The sequence below is a fragment of the Oncorhynchus mykiss genome, chromosome 15, assembly GCF_057628025.1.
Source record: "Oncorhynchus mykiss isolate SJ-2025 chromosome 15, ASM5762802v1, whole genome shotgun sequence".
NCBI classification, from domain to species: domain Eukaryota; kingdom Metazoa; phylum Chordata; class Actinopteri; order Salmoniformes; family Salmonidae; genus Oncorhynchus; species Oncorhynchus mykiss.
The window spans coordinates 8,909,484-8,924,073 of record NC_143036.1 but is presented as its reverse complement, the minus strand read 5'-3'; the positions used below and the strand labels follow the sequence as shown (position 1 = coordinate 8,924,073).

At 48.8% G+C, this 14,590-nt stretch overlaps 1 protein-coding gene and 1 long non-coding RNA gene across 2 annotated transcripts in view; one reads left to right on the top strand and one right to left on the bottom strand.

Annotated features, from left to right (window-relative positions):
• Positions 1–14,590, bottom strand: part of LOC149977374 (uncharacterized) — a 934,188-nt gene that overhangs the window by 263,405 nt on the left and 656,193 nt on the right. The gene's annotated exons all lie outside the window — the stretch shown is intronic.
• Positions 1–14,590, top strand: part of LOC110489553 (rho guanine nucleotide exchange factor 4) — a 169,960-nt gene that overhangs the window by 123,193 nt on the left and 32,177 nt on the right. The gene's annotated exons all lie outside the window — the stretch shown is intronic.

Here is a 14,590-nt window from a genome sequence, read left to right as displayed (position 1 = left end):
TTCCTGTTGATGAGGAGACTACAGGGAGCTTGTATTCCTGCTGATGAGGAGACTACAGGGAGCTTGTATTCCTGCTGATGAGGAGACTACAGGCTCGCTTGTATTCCTGTTGACGAGGAGACTACAGGCTCGCTTGTATTCCTGTTGATGAGGAGACTACAGGGAGCTTGTATTCCTGTTGATGAGGAGACTACAGTGAGCTTGTATTCCTGTTGATGAGGAGACTACAGGGAGCTTGTATTCCTGTTGATGAGGAGACTACAGGGAGCTTGTATTCCTGTTGATGAGGAGACTACAGGGAGCTTGTATTCCTGTTGATGAGGAGACTACAGGAAGCTTGTATTCCTGTTGATGAGGAGACTGCAGGGAGCTTGTATTCCTGTTGATGAGGAGACTACAGGGAGCTTGTATTCCTGTTGATGAGGAGACTACAGGCTTGCTTGTATTCCTGCTGATGAAGAGACTACAAGGAGCTTGTATTCCTGTTGATGAGGAGACTACAGGCTCACTTGTATTGCTGCTGATGAGGAGACCACAGGGAGCTTGTATTCCTGTTGATGAGAAGACTACAGGGAGCTTGTATTCCTGTTGATGAGGAGACTACAGGGAGCTTGTATTCCTGTTGATGAGGAGACTACAGGGAGCTTGTATTCCTGTTGATGAGGAGACTACAGGGAGCTTGTATTCCTGTTGATGAGGAGACTACAGGGAGCTTGTATTCCTGCTGATGAGGAGACTACATGGAGCTTGTATTCCTGTTGATGAGGAGATTACAGGGAGCTTGTATTCCTGTTGATGAGGAGACTACAGGGAGCTTTGTATTCCTGCTGATGAAGAGACTACAGGGAGCTTGTATTCCTGTTGATGAGGAGACTACAGGCTCGCTTGTATTCCTGTTGATGAGGAGACTACAGGCTCGCTTGTATTGCTGCTGATGTGGAGACTACAGGGAGCTTGTATTCCTGTTGATGAGAAGACTACAGGGAGCTTGTATTCCTGTTGATGAGGAGACTACAGGGAGCTTGTATTCCTGTTGATGAGGAGACTACAGGGAGCTTGTATTCCTGTTGATGAGGAGACTACAGGGAGCTTGTATTCCTGTTGATGAGGAGACTACAGGGAGCTTGTATTCCTGCTGATGAGGAGACTACAGGGAGCTTGTATTCCTGCTGATGAGGAGACTACAGGGAGCTTGTATTCCTGCTGATGAGGAGACTACAGGCTCGCTTGTATACCTGCTGATGAGGAGACTACAGGCTCGCTTGTATTCCTGCTGATGAGGAGACTACAGGGAGCTTGTATTCCTGTTGATGAGGAGATTACAGGGAGCTTGTATTCCTGTTGATGAGGAGACTACAGGGAGCTTGTATTCCTGCTGATGAGGAGACTACAGGGAGCTTGTATTCCTGTTGATGAGGAGACTACAGTGAGCTTGTATTCCTGATGATGAGGAGACTACAGGGAGCTTGTATTCCAGCTGATGAGGAGACTACAGGGAGCTTGTATTCCTGCTGATGAGGAGACTACAGGGAGCTTGTATTCCTGTTGATGATGAGACTACAGGGAGCTTGCATTCCTGTTGATGAGGAGACTACAGGGAGCTTGTATTCCTGTTGATGAGGAGCCTACAGGGAGCTTGTATTCCTGTTGATGAGGAGACTGCAGGGAGCTTGTATTCCTGTTGATGAGGAGACTACAGGGAGCTTGTATTCCTGTTGATGAGGAGACTACAGGAAGCTTGTATTCCTGTTGATGAGGAGACTGCAGGGAGCTTGTATTCCTGTTGATGAGGAGACTACAGGGAGCTTGTATTCCTGTTGATGAGGAGACTACAGGCTTGCTTGTATTCCTGCTGATGAAGAGACTACAAGGAGCTTGTATTCCTGTTGATGAGGAGACTACAGGCTCACTTGTATTGCTGCTGATGAGGAGACCACAGGGAGCTTGTATTCCTGTTGATGAGAAGACTACAGGGAGCTTGTATTCCTGTTGATGAGGAGACTACAGGGAGCTTGTATTCCTGTTGATGAGGAGACTACAGGGAGCTTGTATTCCTGTTGATGAGGAGACTACAGGGAGCTTGTATTCCTGTTGATGAGGAGACTACAGGGAGCTTGTATTCCTGCTGATGAGGAGACTACATGGAGCTTGTATTCCTGTTGATGAGGAGATTACAGGGAGCTTGTATTCCTGTTGATGAGGAGACTACAGGGAGCTTTGTATTCCTGCTGATGAAGAGACTACAGGGAGCTTGTATTCCTGTTGATGAGGAGACTACAGGCTCGCTTGTATTCCTGTTGATGAGGAGACTACAGGCTCGCTTGTATTGCTGCTGATGTGGAGACTACAGGGAGCTTGTATTCCTGTTGATGAGAAGACTACAGGGAGCTTGTATTCCTGTTGATGAGGAGACTACAGGGAGCTTGTATTCCTGTTGATGAGGAGACTACAGGGAGCTTGTATTCCTGTTGATGAGGAGACTACAGGGAGCTTGTATTCCTGTTGATGAGGAGACTACAGGGAGCTTGTATTCCTGCTGATGAGGAGACTACAGGGAGCTTGTATTCCTGCTGATGAGGAGACTACAGGGAGCTTGTATTCCTGCTGATGAGGAGACTACAGGCTCGCTTGTATACCTGCTGATGAGGAGACTACAGGCTCGCTTGTATTCCTGCTGATGAGGAGACTACAGGGAGCTTGTATTCCTGTTGATGAGGAGATTACAGGGAGCTTGTATTCCTGTTGATGAGGAGACTACAGGGAGCTTGTATTCCTGCTGATGAGGAGACTACAGGGAGCTTGTATTCCTGTTGATGAGGAGACTACAGTGAGCTTGTATTCCTGATGATGAGGAGACTACAGGGAGCTTGTATTCCAGCTGATGAGGAGACTACAGGGAGCTTGTATTCCTGCTGATGAGGAGACTACAGGGAGCTTGTATTCCTGTTGATGATGAGACTACAGGGAGCTTGCATTCCTGTTGATGAGGAGACTACAGGGAGCTTGTATTCCTGTTGATGAGGAGCCTACAGGGAGCTTGCATTCCTGTTGATGAGGAGACTGTTATCACGTTTTCCAAAAACATTGCAGACATCGGATGAATATAAAATGTTAATATCTTCGGCTCAGCGACAATAATTAGAAAAGAAATCTATGGATGATAAATCAAGTGTCTTACTAGGAATTTTAAAATGTGACTTCGCTATGTGGCCGTCTATGGAAAGGGTCTTTCTGGTCTGGGGCCGTCAGTTACACTGCATTACCGAAGGAGTAGGAGCAGTCGAAACCGTGCTTCAAGACCGGAACCCTGGCCCCACCTCGGACCCCATCGCCCGGTGTTATCGTAAATCACCACATCACCTCGGACCCAATCGCTCAGTGTTATCGTAAATCACCACATCACCTCGAGCCCCATCGCTCGGTGTTATCGTAAATCACCACATTCTCGAACCCCATCGCCCGGTGTTATCGTAAAATCACCACATCACCTCGAGCCCCATCGCTCGGTGTTATCGTAAAATCACCACATCACCTCGAGCCCCATCGCTCGGTGTTATCGTAAATCACCACATTCTCGAACCCCATCGCCCGGTGTTTTATCGTAAATCACCACATCACCTCGGACCCCATCGCTCGGTGTTATCGTAAATCACCACATCACCTCGAACCCCATCGCTCGGTGTTATCGTAAATCACCACATCACCTCGTACCCCATCGCCCGGTGTTATCGTAAATCACATCACCTCGGACCCAATCTCTGTGTTATCGTAAATCACCACATCACGTCGAACCCAATCGCTCGGTGTTATCGTAAATCACCACATCACCTCGTACCCCATCGCCCGGTGTTATCGTAAATCACCACATCACCTCGTACCCAATCTCTGTGTTATCGCAAATCACCACATCACCTCGGACCCAATCGCTCAGTGTTATCGTAAATCACCTCGTACCCCATCGCTCGGTGTTATCGTAAATCACCACATCACCTCGAACCCCATCGCTCAGTGTTATCGTAAATCACCACATCACCTCGAACCCCATCGCTCAGTGTTATCGTAAATCACCACATCACCTCGAACCCCATCGCTCGGTGTTATCGTAAATCACCACATCACATTGAACCCCATCGCTCAGTGTTATCGTAAATCACCACATCACCTCGAACCCCATCGCTCAGTGTTATCGTAAATCACCACATCACCTCGAACCCCATCGCTCAGTGTTATCGTAAATCACCACATCACCTCGAACCCAATCGCTCAGTGTTATCGTAAATCACCACATCACCTCGAGCCCCATCGCTCGGTGTTATCGTAAATCACCACATTCTCGAACCCCATCGCCCGGTGTTATCGTAAAATCACCACATCACCTCGAGCCCCATCGCTCGGTGTTATCGTAAAATCACCACATCACCTCGAGCCCCATCGCTCGGTGTTATCGTAAATCACCACATTCTCGAACCCCATCGCCCGGTGTTTTATCGTAAATCACCACATCACCTCGGACCCCATCGCTCGGTTTTATCGTAAATCACCACATCACCTCGTACCCCATCGCCCGGTGTTATCGTAAATCACATCACCTCGGACCCAATCTCTGTGTTATCGTAAATCACCACATCACGTCGAACCCAATCGCTCGGTGTTATCGTAAATCACCTTAAAACACCATATCACCTCCCCCCTTTGCTCGGTGTTATCGTAAATCACCTTAAAACACCGTATCACCTCGAACCCCATCGCTCGGTGTTATCGTAAATCACCTTAAAACACCATATCACCTCCCCCCTTTGCTCGGTGTTATCGTAAAACACCTTAAAACACCGTATCACCTCGAACCCCATCGCTCGGTGTTATCGTGAATCACCACATCACCTCGTACCCAATCTCTGTGTTATCGCAAATCACCACATCACCTCGGACCCAATCGCTCAGTGTTATCGTAAATCACCTCGTACCCCATCGCTCGGTGTTATCGTAAATCACCACATCACCTCGAACCCCATCGCTCAGTGTTATCGTAAATCACCACATCACCTCGAACCCCATCGCTCAGTGTTATCGTAAATCACCACATCACCTCGAACCCCATCGCTCGGTGTTATCGTAAATCACCACATCACCTCGAACCCCATCGCTCAGTGTTATCGTAAATCACCTCACACCATCGCTCAGTGTTATCGTAAATCACCACATCACCTCGAACCCCATCGCTCGGTGTTATCGTAAATCACCACATCACCTGACACCATCGCTCAGTGTTATCGTAAATCACCACATCACCTCGAACCCCATCGCTCAGTGTTATCGTAAATCACCTCACACCATCGCTCAGTGTTATCGTAAATCACCACATCACCTCGAACCCCATCGCTCAGTGTTATCGTAAATCACCACATCACCTCGAACCCCATCGCTCAGTGTTATCGTAAATCACCACATCACCTCGAGCCCCATCGCTCGGTGTTATCGTAAATCACCACATCACCTCGAACCCCATCGCTCGGTGTTATCGTAAATCACCACATCACCTCGAACCCCATCGCCCGGTGTTATCGTAAATCACCTCGAACCCCATCGCTCGGTGTTATCGTAAATCACCACATCACCTCGAACCCAATCTCTGTGTTATCGCAAATCACCACATCACCTCGGACCCAATCGCTCAGTGTTATCGTAAATCACCTCGTACCCCATCGCTCGGTGTTATCGTAAATCACCACATCACCTCGAACCCCATCGCTCAGTGTTATCGTAAATCACCACATCACCTCGAACCCCATCGCTCAGTGTTATCGTAAATCACCACATCACCTCGAACCCCATCGCTCGGTGTTATCGTAAATCACCACATCACATTGAACCCCATCGCTCAGTGTTATCGTAAATCACCACATCACCTCGAACCCCATCGCTCAGTGTTATCGTAAATCACCACATCACCTCGAACCCCATCGCTCAGTGTTATCGTAAATCACCACATCACCTCGAACCCAATCGCTCAGTGTTATCGTAAATCACCACATCACCTCGAGCCCCATCGCTCGGTGTTATCGTAAATCACCACATTCTCGAACCCCATCGCCCGGTGTTATCGTAAAATCACCACATCACCTCGAGCCCCATCGCTCGGTGTTATCGTAAAATCACCACATCACCTCGAGCCCCATCGCTCGGTGTTATCGTAAATCACCACATTCTCGAACCCCATCGCCCGGTGTTTTATCGTAAATCACCACATCACCTCGTACCCCATCGCTCGGTTTTATCGTAAATCACCACATCACCTCGTACCCCATCGCCCGGTGTTATCGTAAATCACATCACCTCGGACCCAATCTCTGTGTTATCGTAAATCACCACATCACGTCGAACCCAATCGCTCGGTGTTATCGTAAATCACCTTAAAACACCATATCACCTCCCCCCTTTGCTCGGTGTTATCGTAAATCACCTTAAAACACCGTATCACCTCGAACCCCATCGCTCGGTGTTATCGTAAATCACCTTAAAACACCATATCACCTCCCCCCTTTGCTCGGTGTTATCGTAAAACACCTTAAAACACCGTATCACCTCGAACCCCATCGCTCGGTGTTATCGTGAATCACCACATCACCTCGTACCCAATCTCTGTGTTATCGCAAATCACCACATCACCTCGGACCCAATCGCTCAGTGTTATCGTAAATCACCTCGTACCCCATCGCTCGGTGTTATCGTAAATCACCACATCACCTCGAACCCCATCGCTCAGTGTTATCGTAAATCACCACATCACCTCGAACCCCATCGCTCAGTGTTATCGTAAATCACCACATCACCTCGAACCCCATCGCTCGGTGTTATCGTAAATCACCACATCACCTCGAACCCCATCGCTCAGTGTTATCGTAAATCACCTCACACCATCGCTCAGTGTTATCGTAAATCACCACATCACCTCGAACCCCATCGCTCGGTGTTATCGTAAATCACCACATCACCTGACACCATCGCTCAGTGTTATCGTAAATCACCACATCACCTCGAACCCCATCGCTCAGTGTTATCGTAAATCACCTCACACCATCGCTCAGTGTTATCGTAAATCACCACATCACCTCGAACCCCATCGCTCAGTGTTATCGTAAATCACCACATCACCTCGAACCCCATCGCTCAGTGTTATCGTAAATCACCACATCACCTCGAGCCCCATCGCTCGGTGTTATCGTAAATCACCACATCACCTCGAACCCCATCGCTCGGTGTTATCGTAAATCACCACATCACCTTGAACCCCATCGCCCGGTGTTATCGTAAATCACCTCGAACCCCATCGCTCGGTGTTATCGTAAATCACCACATCACCTCGAACCCCATCGCCCGGTGTTATCGTAAATCACCTCGAACCCCATCGCTCGGTGTTATCGTAAATCACCGTATCACCTCGAACCCCATCGCTCGGTGTTATCGTAAAACCCTGTATCACCTCGTACCCCATCGCTTGGTGTTATCGTAAAACCCCGTATCACCTCATACCCCATCGCTCGGTGTTATCGTAAAACCCCGTATCACCTCGTACCCCATCGCTCGGTGTTATCGTAAAACCCCGTATAACCTCGTACCCCATCGCTTGGTGTTATCGTAAAACACTGTATCACCTCGAACCCCATCGCTCAGTGTTATCGTAAAACACTGTATCACCTCATACCCCATCGCTTGGTGTTATCGTAAAACACCGTATCAACTCATACCCCATCGCTCAGTGTTATCGTAAAACACTGTATCACCTCGAACCCCATCGCTTGGTGTTATCGTAAAACACTGTATCACCTCGAACCCCATCGCTTGGTGTTATCGTAAAACACCGTATCACCTCACACCCCATCGCTCAGTGTTATCGTAAAACACCGTATCACCTCACACCCCATCGCTTGGTGTTATCGTAAAACCCCGTATCACCTCACACCCCATCGCTCAGTGTTATCGTAAAACACCGTATCACCTCACACCCCATCGCTCTGTGTTATCGTAAAACCCCGTATCACCTCGGACCCCATCGCTCGGTGTTATCGTAAATCACCACATTCTCGAACCCCATCGCCCGGTGTTATCGTAAAATCACCACATCACCTCGAGCCCCATCGCTCGGTGTTATCGTAAAATCACCACATCACCTCGAGCCCCATCGCCCGGTGTTTTATCGTAAATCACCACATCACCTCGGACCCCATCGCTCGGTGTTATCGTAAATCACCACATCACCTCGTACCCCATCGCCCGGTGTTATCGTAAATCACATCACCTCGGACCCAATCTCTGTGTTATCGTAAATCACCACATCACGTCGAACCCAATCGCTCGGTGTTATCGTAAATCACCACATCACCTCGTACCCCATCGCCCGGTGTTATCGTAAATCACCACATCACCTCGTACCCAATCTCTGTGTTATCGCAAATCACCACATCACCTCGGACCCAATCGCTCAGTGTTATCGTAAATCACCTCGTACCCCATCGCTCGGTGTTATCGTAAATCACCACATCACCTCGAACCCCATCGCTCAGTGTTATCGTAAATCACCACATCACCTCGAACCCCATCGCTCAATGTTATCGTAAATCACCACATCACCTCGAACCCCATCGCTCAGTGTTGTCGTAAATCACCTCACACCATCGCTCAGTGTTATCGTAAATCACCACATCACCTCGAACCCCATCGCTCGGTGTTATCGTAAATCACCACATCACCTCACACCATCGCTCAGTGTTATCGTAAATCACCACATCACCTCGAACCCCATCGCTCAGTGTTATCGTAAATCACCTCACACCATCGCTCAGTGTTATCGTAAATCACCGTATCACCTCGAACCCCATCGCTCGGTGTTATCGTAAAACCCCGTATCACCTCGTACCCCATCGCTTGGTGTTATCGTAAAACCCCGTATCACCTCATACCCCATCGCTCGGTGTTATCGTAAAACCCCGTATCACCTCGTACCCCATCGCTCGGTGTTATCGTAAAACCCCGTATCACCTCGTACCCCATCGCTTGGTGTTATCGTAAAACACTGTATCACCTCGAACCCCATCGCTCAGTGTTATCGTAAAACACTGTATCACCTCATACCCCATCGCTTGGTGTTATCGTAAAACACCGTATCACCTCATACCCCATCGCTCAGTGTTATCGTAAAACACTGTATCACCTCGAACCCCATCGCTTGGTGTTATCGTAAAACACTGTATCACCTCGAACCCCATCGCTTGGTGTTATCGTAAAACACCGTATCACCTCACACCCCATCGCTCAGTGTTATCGTAAAACACCGTATCACCTCACACCCCATCGCTCGGTGTTATCGTAAAACCCCGTATCACCTCACACCCCATCGCTCAGTGTTATCGTAAAACACCGTATCACCTCACACCCCATCGCTCTGTGTTATCGTAAAACCCCGTATCACCTCGGACCCCATCGCTCGGTGTTATCGTAAATCACCACATTCTCGAACCCCATCGCCCGGTGTTATCGTAAAATCACCACATCACCTCGAGCCCCATCGCTCGGTGTTATCGTAAAATCACCACATCACCTCGAGCCCCATCGCCCGGTGTTTTATCGTAAATCACCACATCACCTCGGACCCCATCGCTCGGTGTTATCGTAAATCACCACATCACCTCGTACCCCATCGCCCGGTGTTATCGTAAATCACATCACCTCGGACCCAATCTCTGTGTTATCGTAAATCACCACATCACGTCGAACCCAATCGCTCGGTGTTATCGTAAATCACCACATCACCTCGTACCCCATCGCCCGGTGTTATCGTAAATCACCACATCACCTCGTACCCAATCTCTGTGTTATCGCAAATCACCACATCACCTCGGACCCAATCGCTCAGTGTTATCGTAAATCACCTCGTACCCCATCGCTCGGTGTTATCGTAAATCACCACATCACCTCGAACCCCATCGCTCAGTGTTATCGTAAATCACCACATCACCTCGAACCCCATCGCTCAATGTTATCGTAAATCACCACATCACCTCGAACCCCATCGCTCAGTGTTGTCGTAAATCACCACATCACCTCGAACCCAATCGCTCAGTGTTATCGTAAATCACCACATCACCTCGAGCCCCATCGCTCGGTGTTATCGTAAATTACCACATTCTCGAACCCCATCGCCCGGTGTTATCGTAAAATCACCACATCACCTCGAGCCCCATCGCTCGGTGTTATCGTAAAATCACCACATCACCTCGAGCCCCATCGCTCGGTGTTATCGTAAATCACCACATTCTCGAACCCCATCGCCCGGTGTTTTATCGTAAATCACCACATCACCTCGGACCCCATCGCTCGGTTTTATCGTAAATCACCACATCACCTCGTACCCCATCGCCCGGTGTTATCGTAAATCACATCACCTCGGACCCAATCTCTGTGTTATCGTAAATCACCACATCACGTCGAACCCAATCGCTCGGTGTTATCGTAAATCACCTTAAAACACCATATCACCTCCCCCCTTTGCTCGGTGTTATCGTAAATCACCTTAAAACACCGTATCACCTCGAACCCCATCGCTCGGTGTTATCGTAAATCACCTTAAAACACCATATCACCTCCCCCCTTTGCTCGGTGTTATCGTAAATCACCTTAAAACACCGTATCACCTCGAACCCCATCGCTCGGTGTTATCGTAAATCACCTTAAAACACCATATCACCTCCCCCCTTTGCTCGGTGTTATCGTAAAACACCTTAAAACACCGTATCACCTCGAACCCCATCGCTCTGTGTTATCGCAAATCACCACATCACCTCGGACCCAATCGCTCAGTGTTATCGTAAATCACCTCGTACCCCATCGCTCGGTGTTATCGTAAATCACCACATCACCTCGAACCCCATCGCTCAGTGTTATCGTAAATCACCACATCACCTCGAACCCCATCGCTCAGTGTTATCGTAAATCACCACATCACCTCGAACCCCATCGCTCAGTGTTATCGTAAATCACCTCACACCATCGCTCTGTGTTATCGTAAATCACCACATCACCTCGAACCCCATCGCTCGGTGTTATCGTAAATCACCACATCACCTCACACCATCGCTCAGTGTTATCGTAAATCACCACATCACCTCGAACCCCATCGCTCAGTGTTATCGTAAATCACCACATCACCTCGTACCCAATCTCTGTGTTATCGCAAATCACCACATCACCTCGGACCCAATCGCTCAGTGTTATCGTAAATCACCTCGTACCCCATCGCTCGGTGTTATCGTAAATCACCACATCACCTCGAACCCCATCGCTCAATGTTATCGTAAATCACCACATCACCTCGAACCCCATCGCTCAGTGTTGTCGTAAATCACCACATCACCTCGAACCCAATCGCTCAGTGTTATCGTAAATCACCACATCACCTCGAGCCCCATCGCTCGGTGTTATCGTAAATTACCACATTCTCGAACCCCATCGCCCGGTGTTATCGTAAAATCACCACATCACCTCGAGCCCCATCGCTCGGTGTTATCGTAAAATCACCACATCACCTCGAGCCCCATCGCTCGGTGTTATCGTAAATCACCACATTCTCGAACCCCATCGCCCGGTGTTTTATCGTAAATCACCACATCACCTCGGACCCCATCGCTCGGTTTTATCGTAAATCACCACATCACCTCGTACCCCATCGCCCGGTGTTATCGTAAATCACATCACCTCGGACCCAATCTCTGTGTTATCGTAAATCACCACATCACGTCGAACCCAATCGCTCGGTGTTATCGTAAATCACCTTAAAACACCATATCACCTCCCCCCTTTGCTCGGTGTTATCGTAAATCACCTTAAAACACCGTATCACCTCGAACCCCATCGCTCGGTGTTATCGTAAATCACCTTAAAACACCATATCACCTCCCCCCTTTGCTCGGTGTTATCGTAAATCACCTTAAAACACCGTATCACCTCGAACCCCATCGCTCGGTGTTATCGTAAATCACCTTAAAACACCATATCACCTCCCCCCTTTGCTCGGTGTTATCGTAAAACACCTTAAAACGCCGTATCACCTCGAACCCCATCGCTCTGTGTTATCGCAAATCACCACATCACCTCGGACCCAATCGCTCAGTGTTATCGTAAATCACCTCGTACCCCATCGCTCGGTGTTATCGTAAATCACCACATCACCTCGAACCCCATCGCTCAGTGTTATCGTAAATCACCACATCACCTCGAACCCCATCGCTCAGTGTTATCGTAAATCACCACATCACCTCGAACCCCATCGCTCAGTGTTATCGTAAATCACCTCACACCATCGCTCTGTGTTATCGTAAATCACCACATCACCTCGAACCCCATCGCTCGGTGTTATCGTAAATCACCACATCACCTCACACCATCGCTCAGTGTTATCGTAAATCACCACATCACCTCGAACCCCATCGCTCAGTGTTATCGTAAATCACCTCACACCATCGCTCAGTGTTATCGTAAATCACCACATCACCTCGAACCCCATCGCTCAGTGTTATCGTAAATCACAACATCACCTCGAACCCCATCGCTCAGTGTTATCGTAAATCACCACATCACCTCGAACCCCATCGCTCGGTGTTATCGTAAATCACCACATCACCTCGAGCCCCATCGCTCGGTGTTATCGTAAATCACCACATCACCTCGAACCCCATCGCCCGGTGTTATCGTAAATCACCTCGAACCCCATCGCTCGGTGTTATCGTAAATCACCACATCACCTCGAACCCCATCGCTCGGTGTTATCGTAAAACCCCGTATCACCTCGTACCCCATCGCTCGGTGTTATCGTAAAACACCGTATCACCTCGGAGCCAATCCCTCGGTGTTATCGTAAATCACCACATCACCTCGAACCCCATCGCCCGGTGTTATCGTAAATCACCTCGAACCCCATCGCTCGGTGTTATCGTAAATCACCACATCACCTCGAACCCCATCGCTCGGTGTTATCGTAAAACCCCGTATCACCTCATACCCCATCGCTCAGTGTTATCGTAAATCACATCAACTCGAACCCCATCGCTCGGTGTTATCGTAAATCACCACATCACCTCATACCCCATCGCTTGGTGTTATCGTAAAACACTGTATCACCTCGAACCCCATCGCTCAGTGTTATCGTAAAACACTGTATCACCTCATACCCCATCGCTTGGTGTTATCGTAAAACACTGTATCACCTCGAACCCCATCGCTCAGTGTTATCGTAAAACACTGTATCACCTCATACCCCATCGCTTGGTGTTATCGTAAAACACTGTATCACCTCGAACCCCATCGCTCAGTGTTATCGTAAAACACTGTATCACCTCATACCCCATCGCTCGGTGTTATCGTAAATCACCTTAAAACACCATATCACCTCCCCCCTTTGCTCGGTGTTATCGTAAATCACCTTAAAACACCGTATCACCTCGAACCCCATCGCTCGGTGTTATCGTAAATCACCTTAAAACACCATATCACCTCCCCCCTTTGCTCGGTGTTATCGTAAAACACCTTAAAACACCGTATCACCTCGAACCCCATCGCTCTGTGTTATCGCAAATCACCACATCACCTCGGACCCAATCGCTCAGTGTTATCGTAAATCACCTCGTACCCCATCGCTCGGTGTTATCGTAAATCACCACATCACCTCGAACCCCATCGCTCAGTGTTATCGTAAATCACCACATCACCTCGAACCCCATCGCTCAGTGTTATCGTAAATCACCACATCACCTCGAACCCCATCGCTCAGTGTTATCGTAAATCACCTCACACCATCGCTCTGTGTTATCGTAAATCACCACATCACCTCGAACCCCATCGCTCGGTGTTATCGTAAATCACCACATCACCTCACACCATCGCTCAGTGTTATCGTAAATCACCACATCACCTCGAACCCCATCGCTCAGTGTTATCGTAAATCACCTCACACCATCGCTCAGTGTTATCGTAAATCACCACATCACCTCGAACCCCATCGCTCAGTGTTATCGTAAATCACAACATCACCTCGAACCCCATCGCTCAGTGTTATCGTAAATCACCACATCACCTCGAACCCCATCGCTCGGTGTTATCGTAAATCACCACATCACCTCGAGCCCCATCGCTCGGTGTTATCGTAAATCACCACATCACCTCGAACCCCATCGCCCGGTGTTATCGTAAATCACCTCGAACCCCATCGCTCGGTGTTATCGTAAATCACCACATCACCTCGAACCCCATCGCTCGGTGTTATCGTAAAACCCCGTATCACCTCGTACCCCATCGCTCGGTGTTATCGTAAAACACCGTATCACCTCGAACCCAATCCCTCGGTGTTATCGTAAATCACCACATCACCTCGAACCCCATCGCCCGGTGTTATCGTAAATCACCTCGAACCCCATCGCTCGGTGTTATCGTAAATCACCACATCACCTCGAACCCCATCGCTCGGTGTTATCGTAAAACCCCGTATCACCTCATACCCCATCGCTCAGTGTTATCGTAAATCACATCAACTCGAACCCCATCG